We start from the raw sequence: 14,121 nt of genomic DNA, 5'->3' as shown, positions 1-14,121 counted from the left end.
TTTACTTTCAAAATCAATCAACCAGAATTATTTATTTCTAAATAATTTCTTAGTTAAAAATGTGTTGAAATAATTTACTGCTATAATAGATAATGCTTACTATCTGCTATCCTTTACGACTGACTGCCTGGACAGCCACCATATTACATATTTTCTAGCTTCCCCAAGAAGACAATATTGTTTGTAGAAAAAATTGTTTAGGTAGTTACGAAGAGTGTGCCACAACTTATTGAAAGTAAGTTATAAACAACTAGGGTTATATGAATGCCAGAAATCACTACTGCAAGAAATTTAACAGTTTTAGAATTTTTCTCCTGTGTTATTTTTATAAGCCCTTGTTTTTCACATAATATTCAGTAGATCTGGTCAATTACAATAATATGTTTGTCTTAAGGGAAATAGGGAAAGTGAGAGTAAGAAAAACAGCGCTTTTCCCAAAACATGTTTTAAAGATAAACCTTAAGGCAGTTCTGAGAAAAAAAGACCGAAATATTGGAGCCTATAGCAAGGGGAACAAACAGGGAGCTGAGAAAAATTTTTTTCTAAAAAGCCGCTTTTCATAGAAAGGCTTGGACACAGCCTCCAGACTTTGGCTAGAGACTGAACACAGACTCTAATGACAAACTGCATTACAAATCTCTCTCTGCTTCAGTTTCCTCACCATCAGAATGGATATAATATTAGCACCTTTATCATGAGATTCTTATGAGAATTAAAGGAGTAAATATGTATAAATTTCTCATAATAATGACTGACATATTGAAAATATTATGTAAATGTTAGGTGTCATTTAGGACCTTGAAGACAGGGACTAAATATTATTCAGCTTTGTCTCCCCTGTTCTTAATACAAAGTCTGCCATAGGGTATATACTTAATACATGAAAAGAAGTATTTTTCATATAATCTATATAATTGTAATATTTAATAAAGCAAACTGAATAGACAATACATTAGAATTCTAAATGTATCAAAAGAAAAATATAAATCTGTCTACATAATTATTGGTTTGTAAAATTCAATAAATAAATACATATTCAAGTAATCAATGAAGTAAATTTTAAACATATGTTATTTTATACCCATTATATTTTAAGAATTATTTGCTAAACAATAAGTAAAAAACATAAGTACGATTATCTTTGAATGTGAATAACAATAACATCTCCTTTAGTTTTATAAGAGAATGAGTTATCACTTATTAGAAAATTGATTTAGCATCTACTTTAGTAGATATTGTAGTAGGAACTGAGATACAAAGACTTAGACCACTGGGCCTGTCTTCAGTGAGCTCACAAGTTAACGCAGGAAGCATACAGTCATTCAGCATAGTCTATGTGTCAGGTACTGCTCTAGGTGCTGGGGATACGATAGTGAACCAAACAGAGAGAAATGTCTACTATAAGGAAGTTTCTCCTGCTAGTGTGTGTGTGTGTGTGTGTGTGTGTGTGTGTTCGGGCAAGGGAGACGAATATATTTTAAGTATAAGTGCTTCAGAGAAAAATAAATTCAGATTTTGGAATAAGATAGTTGAAATAGGGATAAAATTTTAATTTTAAGCAGATATATTTAATGCAAATTTTTAAGGAACACAAAAGAGCCACAAAGAAAGGACCATGAAACCAGGAAAAATAGTGACTAACTGTCCCCTAAGGAATCTGGGAAGGCTTCATAGAGAGAGTAGTCAAAATCTAATGAGGATTAAATATGTGAAAATGTTCTTTACTGTATACTAACTACCATTTATTCACACCATTTATACAATTTAATATCTAATAAAACAAAGAATAAATAATATCTAAGGATACTAAAATATCAGGAGAGAAATATAAATTTGTCTAATAACTAATTCATTATAGGTTTACAATGTTCAAAAATATTGCTTTAGTTGAAAAACATGTTATCTTAGCAAGTGGAGTAATAACATGGTTGGTCTATAAAAATAAAAGTAAATTGCCCTTACTTTTGACACCACTGCCTTTTTTTCTAATATAAAAAACAATTAAAGAAGCATAATTATAACCCACTTTATTTGTATAGCAACATAAATTCCAGATGGCTCAAACATTTAAATCTTTTTTTAAAAAGCTGTACAAGTACTGAAAGAAGTTGAGGGAAATGTTTTAAACACAAACATAGAGGGAAACAAACTTTGGAGTATCTGTCAGATAAATAATTTGCTGTTTGGTCCAGAAATCTACAGATCTATTTGCACACTTTTAAATTATTAATTAAATAACCATTTATTCAGCAGCAATCATGTGCAATGTAATAGGAACAAAAAGAAAAATGAGATAGTATTTAATTTCTAGAAGCTCATGGTCTAGTATTATAGTACAGATGGACAAGAACATAAGACTTTATCATTCAAAGTGCTAATGATTTTTATAAAATTATACACAGAATGCTATGAGAGAATCTAGGAGAGAACTTTTTCCTGGTACAGGGAGGTAGGTGTATAAAATCATCTAACAAGCATGTAGATACAGTCATCATGGAATAGACTAGAACTGACCAATATTCTCACTGAGAATAACCAGAAAAGCTAATTTTGAAATATGTATGATTAAAATCTATTTAAAGGCATCAGACAGCTAAGAGGGAACTAGGACTTGAGAGCCTAAGATCCCTGAGGGAAGGGCATCAGATAAATGTGAACTAACATTCTGTAAGCAGATTTTTCCCTAGGGGAAAACACTGATTTTGGTGTGAAAAGAGAGAGAAAGAATTTGAACATACGTTGCTAACAGAGAACTTTTGAAACTCTAAAATACTAAAAAAAAAAAAAAAAAAAAAAAAAAAAAAAAAAAAATGGATTTCAGATTGAAGATGGTAGCAATGCTGTATGTAGTCAATATTTCACAGAGAAGGTAGTAGCTGAGAAATGAGACCATTCTATGGCTTTGCCTTTGAGACTTTGCATATTCTTAAATTGCCAAGAGCCAAGGCAAATGAGACAAGCAGAAAACTGTTGAAAAAAAATACAGTAGTCTTTGCTGTACTCTCAGTTCTAAACTAAAAAGCCAAGGACCATCAGGAAGGAAGAGCTTTTATGAGCAATCCTGGCTCTCATTTGGGACCACCATTAGGTTAGACCTTGTAAGTGGAGGGAAACATATGGAGAAAGGAAACATGGAGAAAAAAGCTTATTATAAGAACTAAAAGCCAGCATCAAGTAAGTTCAACACTTAATTTAATTCAGATGATCTGTGCCCTCTTTTCTGCTGGAAGATGGGAAATTCTCTCAGAGCCAGATAACATTCCCAAGATCCTCTCTATTATCACCCTACTATTTTTCATACACGGTGTCCAGAATTTAATTTAAAATTAAAATTTAATTTTAATTTTATAAAAAATTACAAGGCATACCAAGAAAAAGGATAAAAAGGGAAAAAAACAGATTTTAGAAAAACAGACAATACAAAGAGATACACAAATAACTCAGGTAGTAGAGTTACCAGAAACAGACTTAAGAAAATAATGTTAGGAACCTACAGGAAACAGATAAATGGTAATATCAGTTCTATGCTGATAAATGTTTAATAACCAGTTTCCAAAAAAGGGAGTGCAATATTATAATTGTACTGATATACAAGATTTCTACAGTTATGAATTATAAAACATTCCATACTCTATTATAAATTTCATATATCTAGTTGATTCTTTCAGAATACTCTCATTGATTTTTGCCCAACTACTAATTTGTAGGCAATGGTAATTAAGATGACTGCAATTGACAATCAAGTGTACTTCAACATGTATGTGAGTTCTCTTTTTTATTTATTCATGTTTACAAGTAAGGTGAAAGTGAATATTAAAGATAAATACTAGAAATTCACCTACTTGTCAGTGATGCAATCAAATTCTTTTCTCAATCAGATATACTCTTTGTATAATTTCAATCATTTTAAATATATTGACTTGTTTTGTAGCCTAACATGAGGTCTATTCAGAAGAATGTTCCATGTGCACTTGAGAAGAATGACTGGGGTGTTATTTATATATATGTTAGGTCCAATTAGCTTATAGTATTGCTCAAGTCCTCTATTTCCTTATTCATCTTTTATTTGGCTGTCGTTCTATTCATTATTAAAAGTGAGGTATTGAAGTCTCCTACTACTATTGTGCTGCTTATGTTCCTCCCTTCAATTCTGCCAATGTTTGCTTCATCTACTTGGAACTCGAATATTGGGTGCGTGAATATTTATAAAATATTATATATTTTCTTGGTAAATTGACCCTTTTATCATTTATGTGATATTATTATCTCTCCTAACAATTTTTGTTTTAAAGTCTCCTTTTTCGATATTAGTATAGCACCTCTACTCTTTTTTAGTTTTCACTTGCATAGAATATGTTTTTAATCTTTCTGACTTTCTGCCTATATGTATCCTGAACATCTAATGTTAGTCTCCTGTAGACAGCATATAGTTTGATTCTGATTTTTTAAATCCATTCACCAAATTTTATCTTTTGATCAGGAAGTTTAATCCATTTACATTTAAAGTAATTGCTGATTTAGGGAAGAATATATTATTGCCATTTTGTTAATTGTTTTTTGTATGTCTTGCAGCTCTTCTCCTTTCCTATCTTACTGCTTTTCTTTGCCTTTTGTTGACTTTTGGTAATGGCATGCTTTGATTTTCTTATTTCCTTTTGTGTACATTGTTACTGTTGCAATTGAACAAAACATTAAAGTTGTAACATATTATAACTTTCTATATATCTTATATATTATGTTAATATAGTCTATATTCTGTATTTCCATATTATACATAAAATTTTATATATAACATATTAAACAAATTATAACATTTTATTTTAAACTAACAACAACTTACTCTACTCCTTATTGTCCCCACTTTTATGTTATTGATGTCCTAAGGTACATCTTTATGCATTTTATGTCCATTAACATATATTTGTTTTTATGTTTTTGTCATTTAAACTTCATATAATAATTAAAAGTAAATTTGTGCACCAAAATTATAATAATACAGGTTACTATATTTAGCCATGTATTTATCTTTACTGAAGTTTGTATTTTCACCTAGCATTCTTTGAATGACTCACTTTAGCTTTTCTTGTAGAGTAGATCTAGTAGAATGAATTTCCTCAGCTTTGTGTGATAAAATCTTAAATTTCTCTCCATTTTTGAATTATTTTGTTGGCTGCAGTATTCTTAATTGATAGCATTTTTCCTTTCAACACTTTGAATAATATTATCATACTTCCTTTGGCCTAAAAGGTTTCTGCTGACAAACTCTCTGATAATCTTATAGAGGTTACCATGTACGTGACGAGTCTCCTTTATCTCACTGCTTTCACAACTCTCTTTGACTTTCAACAGCTTGGCTGTAATGGGTTTTGGTGTATTCTCTATGGATTCATCCTGGTTGCAGTTGGTTGAGTTTCTTGAATATGTATATCCATTTCTTTCCTCAGAGTTAGGAAGTTTTTTGTCATTATTCCTTCAAATAAACTCTGTCTCTCTCTCTCTCTCCTCCTTCCCCCCGGCTCCTTCTTCAACTCCCATAATTTGTATGTTGGTCTGATTGATGGTACCCTATAAGTTCCTTAAGTTCTGTTCATTTTTTTTCATTCCTTTTTTTTCCTGCTAACTCGATGATTTCAAATGTTCTGTCTTCAAGTTTACTGATCTTTTCATCTGCCTGATCAAGTTTTCTATTGTCTCTATAAATAATTTTTCAATTCAGCAATTCAGTTATTGTATTTTTCTATGTGATTATTTTCTATAGTTTCTATTTTTCCCTGATGTTCATACATCATTTTCAATATTCACTATTTACAATAATGTTCATACATTATTTTCAGGATTTTGTTTATTCATCTTTCTGTGTTCTTTTTTAAGCTCACTGACCGTATTTAAAACAGTCATTTTGAATTATTTGTCAGAAAGTTCAGTTATCTGCCTTTCTTTAGAGTCGATATCCAAGGTTTTGTTTTGTACATTTTATCAAGTTACATTTCCTTGGTTCTTTGCATGTCTTGTGATATTTCCTTGAGATTTGGGCATTTGAGAAAACATTTACCGGTCCCAGCCATTATGTACTAGATTTGTGGAAAGAATGGCGTTCATCAATGAACCTAGCTATAAGTTTGAGGATCTCTCAAAACTTTTCTGAGGATTTTTTGTGCCTTTAGTTTTCTCAAATTTTCTAAGCAGCTTGCGCATTTTTTTTTCTCAGGAAATCATAATCTCCTGCTCCTTCTAGCATCTGCTTGTAGAACTGCAGAATCTCTGCAGCTCTGAAGCTCTAACATGCCAAACTGCTTGCCTCTTTTTTTAGTGGTTTCCAAACTCTGCTACCATTCACAATACTTCAGGAAGCTCCTAGACAAACCAGAATATCTGACTCACATTTCACTCTTTTGTTGCTATTGTAAAAGAGGAGCCTCTGTATGGACCATTTCCTCCAGTATGCACTATGCTACACTGAGTCAAGAGAAGGATGTGGGCATGCAAAATTCTCTGAACTTTACATATATACATATATATAATAGTAAAAACATATATATATACGTATATATATATATACGTGTATATATATATATATATATATGTATATATATATAGGTTTTGCATTAGTTTGGGTGCTGTCACTTCTTTTTTTTTTTTGAGACAGAGTCTCATTCAGTCACCAGACGCCAGGCTGGAGTGCAGTGGCACGACCTTGGCTCACTGGCAACCTCCGCCTCCCGAATTCAAGCAATTCTCCTGCCTCAGCCTCCCGAGTAGCTGGGATTACAGGCGCGCACCACCACGCCCAGCTAATTTTTTTTATGTATTTTTAGTAGAGATGGGGTTTCACCATGTTGGCCAGGATGCTGTCACTTCTTAATTGGTCAACAGAGCTCTTAAAAAGGGATTCCAGTCTGTATATTGTTAACTCAATGCCTCCAAGGGGGTAATCAGGGCCTGAGGCCTCTTGGTTTGCCATCCTGCCAACATTATTTCAGTTAGTTTAATTTTAACTGAAATGCCGAGAAATACTTAAAGATGGCTGGTTACTGGAGAGTAACATTCAACAAGGCTTTAGTAGAATGCAATATAACCCTTGACTTAGGAAGATTTGTTTCTCCTCCAGCTTCAGGCAGAGGGGTAGTCCTGGAGTGCTTAATGAACCCTGACATGTCCCTCTGAAAGGTTTAAAAACAGGGCAATTCTAAGACTGATCATCACCTTAGGGCAGGGATTTTACATTGTTTGGAATTGAGAACCTAACGAAATCTACTCCCTCGCCACCATATACTTATATTTACATATACCCTCTCTTCCTCCAAAATTCCTGAAAATTTTTTGAGGGTAAGATTCATGCCTTATACATCTCAGCTGTATTTGCACATTGCTATGGAAATAGCAAGTGAATATAAAATACTGCTCATAAAATTAATATTAATTATTGCACAGCGTAAATTTGTAACAGCTTTGCCTACTTTTCTTTATCTTTAAGCTTCTATGATTATTCTGAGCTTCATGGATTTAAAATATGCAGAGTATGATTTCAGGAATTGTAAATGACATTTGTGCTTATTGATTTTAGCTGTTGATAATTTTCCAGTTATTTTTCTCATAAATATCATCTCTCCCCTTCTCTTCATTGTATGATAAGCTCTGGCCATAATGATGCTATGCTATATCCAGCTCCTCATTTTAACAAGCCCTCTCACATCTCCAGGTCTATATTGTGCTCTTCCTCCACTGGCCTATTGCTCCTCATTTCTAACTCTTATTTTTGCCCCTGCCTTGTCCTGCTAGATGATGCGTTTATCTTTCTAAAATTTTCTCCTGCTACCTTTCATGTCTCAAGTAAACTTTATTGTAAAAATCCTCACAGACATTTACCATTTGGTGTAATGAGACTCCTATGTGCCTACATCTAGCAAGTACTTGTCATATTCCATTGTAATTATCATTAATATTGCAATCTTCATAAGAAAACTGTGAACTTCATGAATGTAAAAATTGTATCTCACAACTAGAAATTGTATCCACAGTTTCTAACCCAGCGCCTGAACTGTGAGTGATCCTAAAAATATAAATATATATATTGCAATAATGAATGGATTATTAAATGGGTCTACTACATTAGGAAAAAAGGAAACTAAAACAAGTTGTGTGTTTAACTTACAATTTCTAGTTTTTCTCAAATTCTTTTCCACAGCCTCTGCCTTCTGTATGTCTTTTCTGTTGACCTAGAAAGCCATCAAATTGATTATTCTTTCTTCAGCATCTACCTTTCTCATAAATTCTCTGGACTCTGAACAAAGGAGTCTTTGTAAAATGCAAATCTTATTCTTTACTGGCTTCCTATTCACTTCAGTTTGAAATTCAAACCCTTCATCATGACAAAAAATGTTAAAAATCACTAGTGTGTGTGTATATATATATGTTTACATATATATAAACATATATATATATATATATGCTTAGTTTATACATACCGGATACTTGATATAATTTAGTCCTCAGACCAACTCTCTGTGAGAGTATTGTCCTTATTTTATAAAATACCCGCAATTCAAAGCTTTGTCCTATGCAGCCCTCTTTATCAGCGTTTATTGAAAGGATTTATACTTCACTCTCATATTACATAACTGGAAGTTCTCTGGACACACCACACTCTCTTCTGATACCATGTCCTATATATGTCTCATGCTCTCTCTCTTCTTGGCATATCCTGTTCCTCATTGACTTGTTAATTCCGATTTTTTTTTTAAATGTCTAGCTCAGCATCCTGTTGTTCTTGGAAGCCTCACCTGATGCACCCAGACTGATAGATTACCTTCTTCAGTGTTTCCACAGTACCTTGTGTATATTGTAAACACTGCCATTTGGGATCACTAGCTTCCAAAAATGGCTTCAAATAATCTGTGCAACCCATAACTTTCTCCTTGTGAGATAACCTCCCTGAATATGGACTGGTCTGGTCTGAGACTCCCTTTAACCAATAGAATATAGAGGAAATGACCCTCTGTAAGTTCTGAACCTAACTCTTGGGAAGAATTACGTTCTTTAGCACTTTGTGTACCACTGAGCCACCAAGTAAATGTCTCACTACCTGCTGGAGAAACCATGTGCAGAGATAGTGTGGAGAGGTCATGTGGAGAGCAAGAGTCTCTGACACCTGGAGAAAACAGACCCAAATGATCTAGTACCAAATTCATTGCTGACATGAGCTTTCCAGCCTTCCCCCACCAAATCATAGGTAATTGAGTGAGCCACCTTTCAGAGTCTGGGCCAGTCAAGTCCTCAGAGGACTGCAGCTCCTGTCAACACTGGGAGGAGCAGAAGCATCACCAGCTAAGCTCTGTCAACTCGCAGAATCACAAGAGATAAAAAAGTGGTTACACTTTTAAAGGGCTATGCTTCTGGATAATTATTTTTAAGCAGCAATAAGTAATTACAATATCCTGTCCCCCAGTCTCTGAACAGCTTAAGAGTGAGTCTGCACTATATCCCCCGCTATACGCACAACCCCTAGAACAGCACTTTCTAACCAAGTGATCATCAACAAATGTCAACTGATGGGATTAATAAATTCAATTATTCTCAATTTGAATATGTAAACACAGGATTGTGTTTATATTTTCAAGTTTGAACTAGTTTTTAATGATAGTGCTTTGCATCGTTGGGAACTATGTAAATCATTTCTGAATTAATTGGCTTAACTTATTTACATGTCCCAACCACATGGCCTAACTTCCCCATAATTACTTTATTTTCCATTGCATTTATTTATTATTAAAATGCTATATGTTACTAACTGATGGTGTTTATCTTCTGTCTTCCCCACACCCTGCTTCCCATTATTCAAAGGTAAGTTTCAGGAGGACAAGGAAAAGGTTGTTTTGCTTGGTCTTGTTTTCCTTTTATCATGTTGGTTCACTGATTTCTCGCAACTACCTAGAACAGTACCTAGTAACAGTATATGTTCAATACTTGTTGTTTGAATTCATTCATTCATTTTTAGGAGGAAATGGACAAATTTGTGAGATTACATCATAAAGAAAACCAGGACTTAGATTAAGCTCATGTGTGGTGCCTAAGAAGAATGAGTACATAACCTGGGGCAAGAAATTTCATTCCTCTGTGTTTCGGCAACTACTGCAGAAGGAATATCTGGGTGAAAAAGATAATCCATATGAAATTCCTTGACCTCTTAAAAATAAAAATTGCTCTGTAAATGCACAAAGACATCATTCCTGCCTTGCTGCATGATTTAGTGGAAGTCACAAAGGTATTTCTTAGACATTCAGTATTTTTTTCTTTAGAATATAGAACTTCTAATTTACTTAGAGAAATGTCTAAGGCTGACGTGCCCTACAAGTGTGAGGTTTTTTTTTTTTTCTTTTTTTTTTTTTTTTGTTGAGATGGAGTCTCACTCTGTCATCCAGGCTGGAGTGCAGTGGTATGATCTAGACTCACTGCAACCTCTGCCTCCTGGATTCAAGCTATTCTCCTGCCTCATCCTCCTGAGTAGCTGGGATTACAGGCACACATACTTGGCTGATTATATTTTTAGTAGAGATGGGGTTTCACTATGTTGGCCAGGATGGTCTCCATCTCCTGACCTTGTGATCCACCCGCCTTGGTTTCCCAAAGTGCTGGGATTACAGGTATAACTTTTATAGAAGTGCAAATTTTGTGGGAAAAGAAATCCTAAGGTTTATGTAAAACAAAAAAAAGCCTTATATTATCATGTAACACTAACTTAAATGTTAATATATATAGAAATATGAGAGAACATATTTAAGATCTAAGTTTATATACATATATTTGGCTTAGTTTTCAGTTAATAATAGATATTTGAAATATATTTGCTGAAATAGTGTTGAATACACAAATTCTTCTTAATGATACTCTTCCACATATAGAGGGTAAGAAAAACATAATGAGGTATTATTGACAATATTCAAATCCTGTAGACCTAATTATATGGGGGGAAGAAGATCACCTTTAATCTATTAACCTATTATAATACTAATTACTGTGATTCTAAGTTGAGACAGTTTCAGAGCCCTTAGGAAAAATAACCTGTGCATAAAATGACCTTACAGGATGGTGGCTAGGGCATTAAAATATTTCCTAAAAGGTCAACCAGTAGTCAGGCTATACACACTCTTTCAAGGCACATATAAAATATAGCTCGAATGACACTACTGGGTTGATTATGAACTTGACTCAGGAAGGACATGCTTGTTGTTTTCATTAATTCCACATTGATTGAGTGGTGACTACTAAGTGGTGAAGTAATAACTCCTAAGAACCATGAATAAATAAAAGACAATAAAATATAGTTTATTATAATATCTACTATTTGTTTTTATATGGAGTAATATTTTTATTCATAATATTATAAATTAATTGAGATAAAAGGATCATGTCTTAAATACCTACTGTATTTCTTTTAATATTTAGAAAGATTGAACAGTCAGTAGGCAGTTAACTCTATTTGTTATAGTGGCTACAACTCCTCTAGTTATATTATGAGGAAATACCTCTTTCTTTAGTTACCAAAGGAACTAACTGTGTATTTTTCAGAATGATACATACTGAGAGAGATGTTAAGCCTACCACGATAGGAAAAAATATATAGCAGGAGCACAGATAAAAGAGAGATAATGATAAAATTTGGCAAAGTAAGGGAAATGGTCAAAGGAAGAAAATGAGGGCTCAAAATAAGAAATGCCCAGTGAGAACATGCCATATTGGTATTCTGTTCACCTATATAACAAACCTGCACATCCTGCATGTGTACGACTGAACTTAAAAAAGAAAGTTTAAAAAAAAAGACGACAAATATCAAAGTTCATGCTGTTAATAACAGGAATTCTTGATTAAAGGAACAAAAGAAGAAAAGGGGCTGTAGAAACCTGGTAGAAGAGAAATAATAAGAGATATTAGTTAAAAACTTCAGATAACTACAGAAATTTAGCACTGAATAATGAACTTTAGATCTCAAACATCTGAGCTTCACCTAAGGGGCAAAGGAGGGAAGCAGCTGAACCTCTTCTGGAATTTATAAATTAGCAAAAGAAGTATAGCATGATCCTTTCTTCATAAATGTATAATATGCTGCAGCAATAATGCCTGCCATTTCCATTCCATTTCCCATTTGAAATTTTCAAAATTTCTAAGAAACAAATTTAATCTGCTTTGTATGCAAATTGTGTTGAAAGAAGGGTTATATGACTTTTAAAAACAGTAATAATATATTCAATTTCACTCAAATGTCCAACAAATTTTTTAAATCAAAATAAATATAGGAAGGTAGATGAAAAATATGTCAATATCAATTGTTGTAGAAGAAAGCCACTTGAACTTTTACACTAGCAGATAGAAAGCCATAGTGCATATTCATGTAAAAATTACCTATACCAGAATAAAATGTTCTGAATATTTGAAGTAAATGCAAATCCTAAACAAAAATGATTGCTAATTTATATAGCTGGTTAGACATTTTCAAATTTGTCATATATGATGCCATTAATCGCTTAATCAACTTTATATCATAGAATTACAAGAGAAGTTCCTATGGATGCTATAATGTCTTTTCTATTAGTATTGAACCCTTGCTTCTGAATAGGTAGAGAAGAGTGATTTACCTTTGATACTCTTTACATCTCATTCATTCCTCAGTCAATCATTCCTGGATGAGGTATAGATGAAAGATAAAAAATTTGAACCCAAATGAAGTAAATGGAGAAGAGAGACCACAGCTATATCTTAACTTGATCCAAAAGGAGTGATCAGACTATGGGGAAATAAAGCTGAATGGATGGCAACTCTGATCAGCAGCAGCAATGTAGAACCACTGAGCCAAAGGTCTCAGTACAAGCACTCCCTTACAGGAGTATGTGTTGGGCAAGGATTTCGCTTTTCCAAAATAAATTAAGTGGAACTTTCAGTTTTTATCATCTCATTACTTAATATCCACTAATTATCTTATTTTCCCCGTCCATTTGCATTCCATCTTACCCCTAAAATATATGTTTAAGGGACTATAATTTATCCAAATTATTTAATAAAAATTTTACAATCTCTGACAATAGAAATTGCACTGTAATGGAATAAATATTCATATTAAAATGAAGTACATGAGGCTTTCGCTCTTGTGCTTAAAATGTGTTATTGGACATAAGTCAGCACTTCAAATCTGAGTGTCCCTATCTGTTAAGTGAGCGTAACGAACTCTGCTGATCTTAAAGAATTTTTGTTAGGACCAAATAAAATAATGTCTGTACATTGTCTTTATAAATCATGATGTGAAACAAAAATATAAACAAACATTGTTGCTTCCAGATATTATATACTGCTTTATTTATTGTTACATAACAATAAATAAACATATAAAGTATATCAGTAGTATATCACTGAATAAAGATAATTTTCTCTCAAGGTGATATTATACTGTTTAAAAGGAACACATGCTAGGAGTTTGACAAAAGTGCTTTTATTATGGTTACACTGCTCTAGAGAAAACAATTAATTCTATTTATGCAGTTGGAAACTGACATTTATTTTTCCTTGCCACACATTGACTGGTATAATTGAGTGGTTCTTGTCTTTAGAAATAATTAACAATTATGAGATACAAAGACCATCATATGAAATCAAATATAACCTATAGAATACAATCAGGAGATTGTCACTTATGAAGCACAAAGCATTTTGAGTCTTTTATTGATGCAAGATGAGCATTATTGAAAGATCCAATGAGTCCAAGGAAAGTGAAGCAGGGACCACAGGACTAAACAATCTGCCTTAGTCAAGTTTTCTTGTTTGCTGAAATGTAATGAAGCAGGTCAAGGAACAAAGAAAACTGTAGCTACAACAAAGGATTGTCAATAATGCCCTATGCAAAAAATACTGCAATGGTACTGGTTGTATTGTCTGAGATTGTATATAGCTTCAGAGAACATGTCCTTTTCTTCCTCCACATTTACTATGTTATGAAAAACTTGGGCCCTATACCCTCCATTCAGAAGTTCATCTGAAACAGTATCAGAGAAATTGCAGAATCTACATCTAATCATTAAAGAGGGAAACTGTTCTTTAAGGATCACATACTACAGTACAGTTTATCCTGATAGATTA

At 33.1% G+C, this 14,121-nt stretch overlaps 1 protein-coding gene across 12 annotated transcripts in view; it reads right to left on the bottom strand.

Annotated features, from left to right (window-relative positions):
- Positions 1-14,121, bottom strand: part of NOL4 (nucleolar protein 4) — a 371,002-nt gene that overhangs the window by 203,927 nt on the left and 152,954 nt on the right. The window lies entirely within an intron of this gene.

Source organism: Sapajus apella, unplaced genomic scaffold (genome assembly GCF_009761245.1).
Source record: "Sapajus apella isolate SASKATOON/1434 unplaced genomic scaffold, GSC_monkey_1.0 scaffold57, whole genome shotgun sequence".
In the NCBI taxonomy this organism is placed as follows: domain Eukaryota; kingdom Metazoa; phylum Chordata; class Mammalia; order Primates; family Cebidae; genus Sapajus; species Sapajus apella.
Note: the sequence above shows the minus strand (reverse complement) of the source record. Positions and strands in the feature narration are given on the sequence as shown.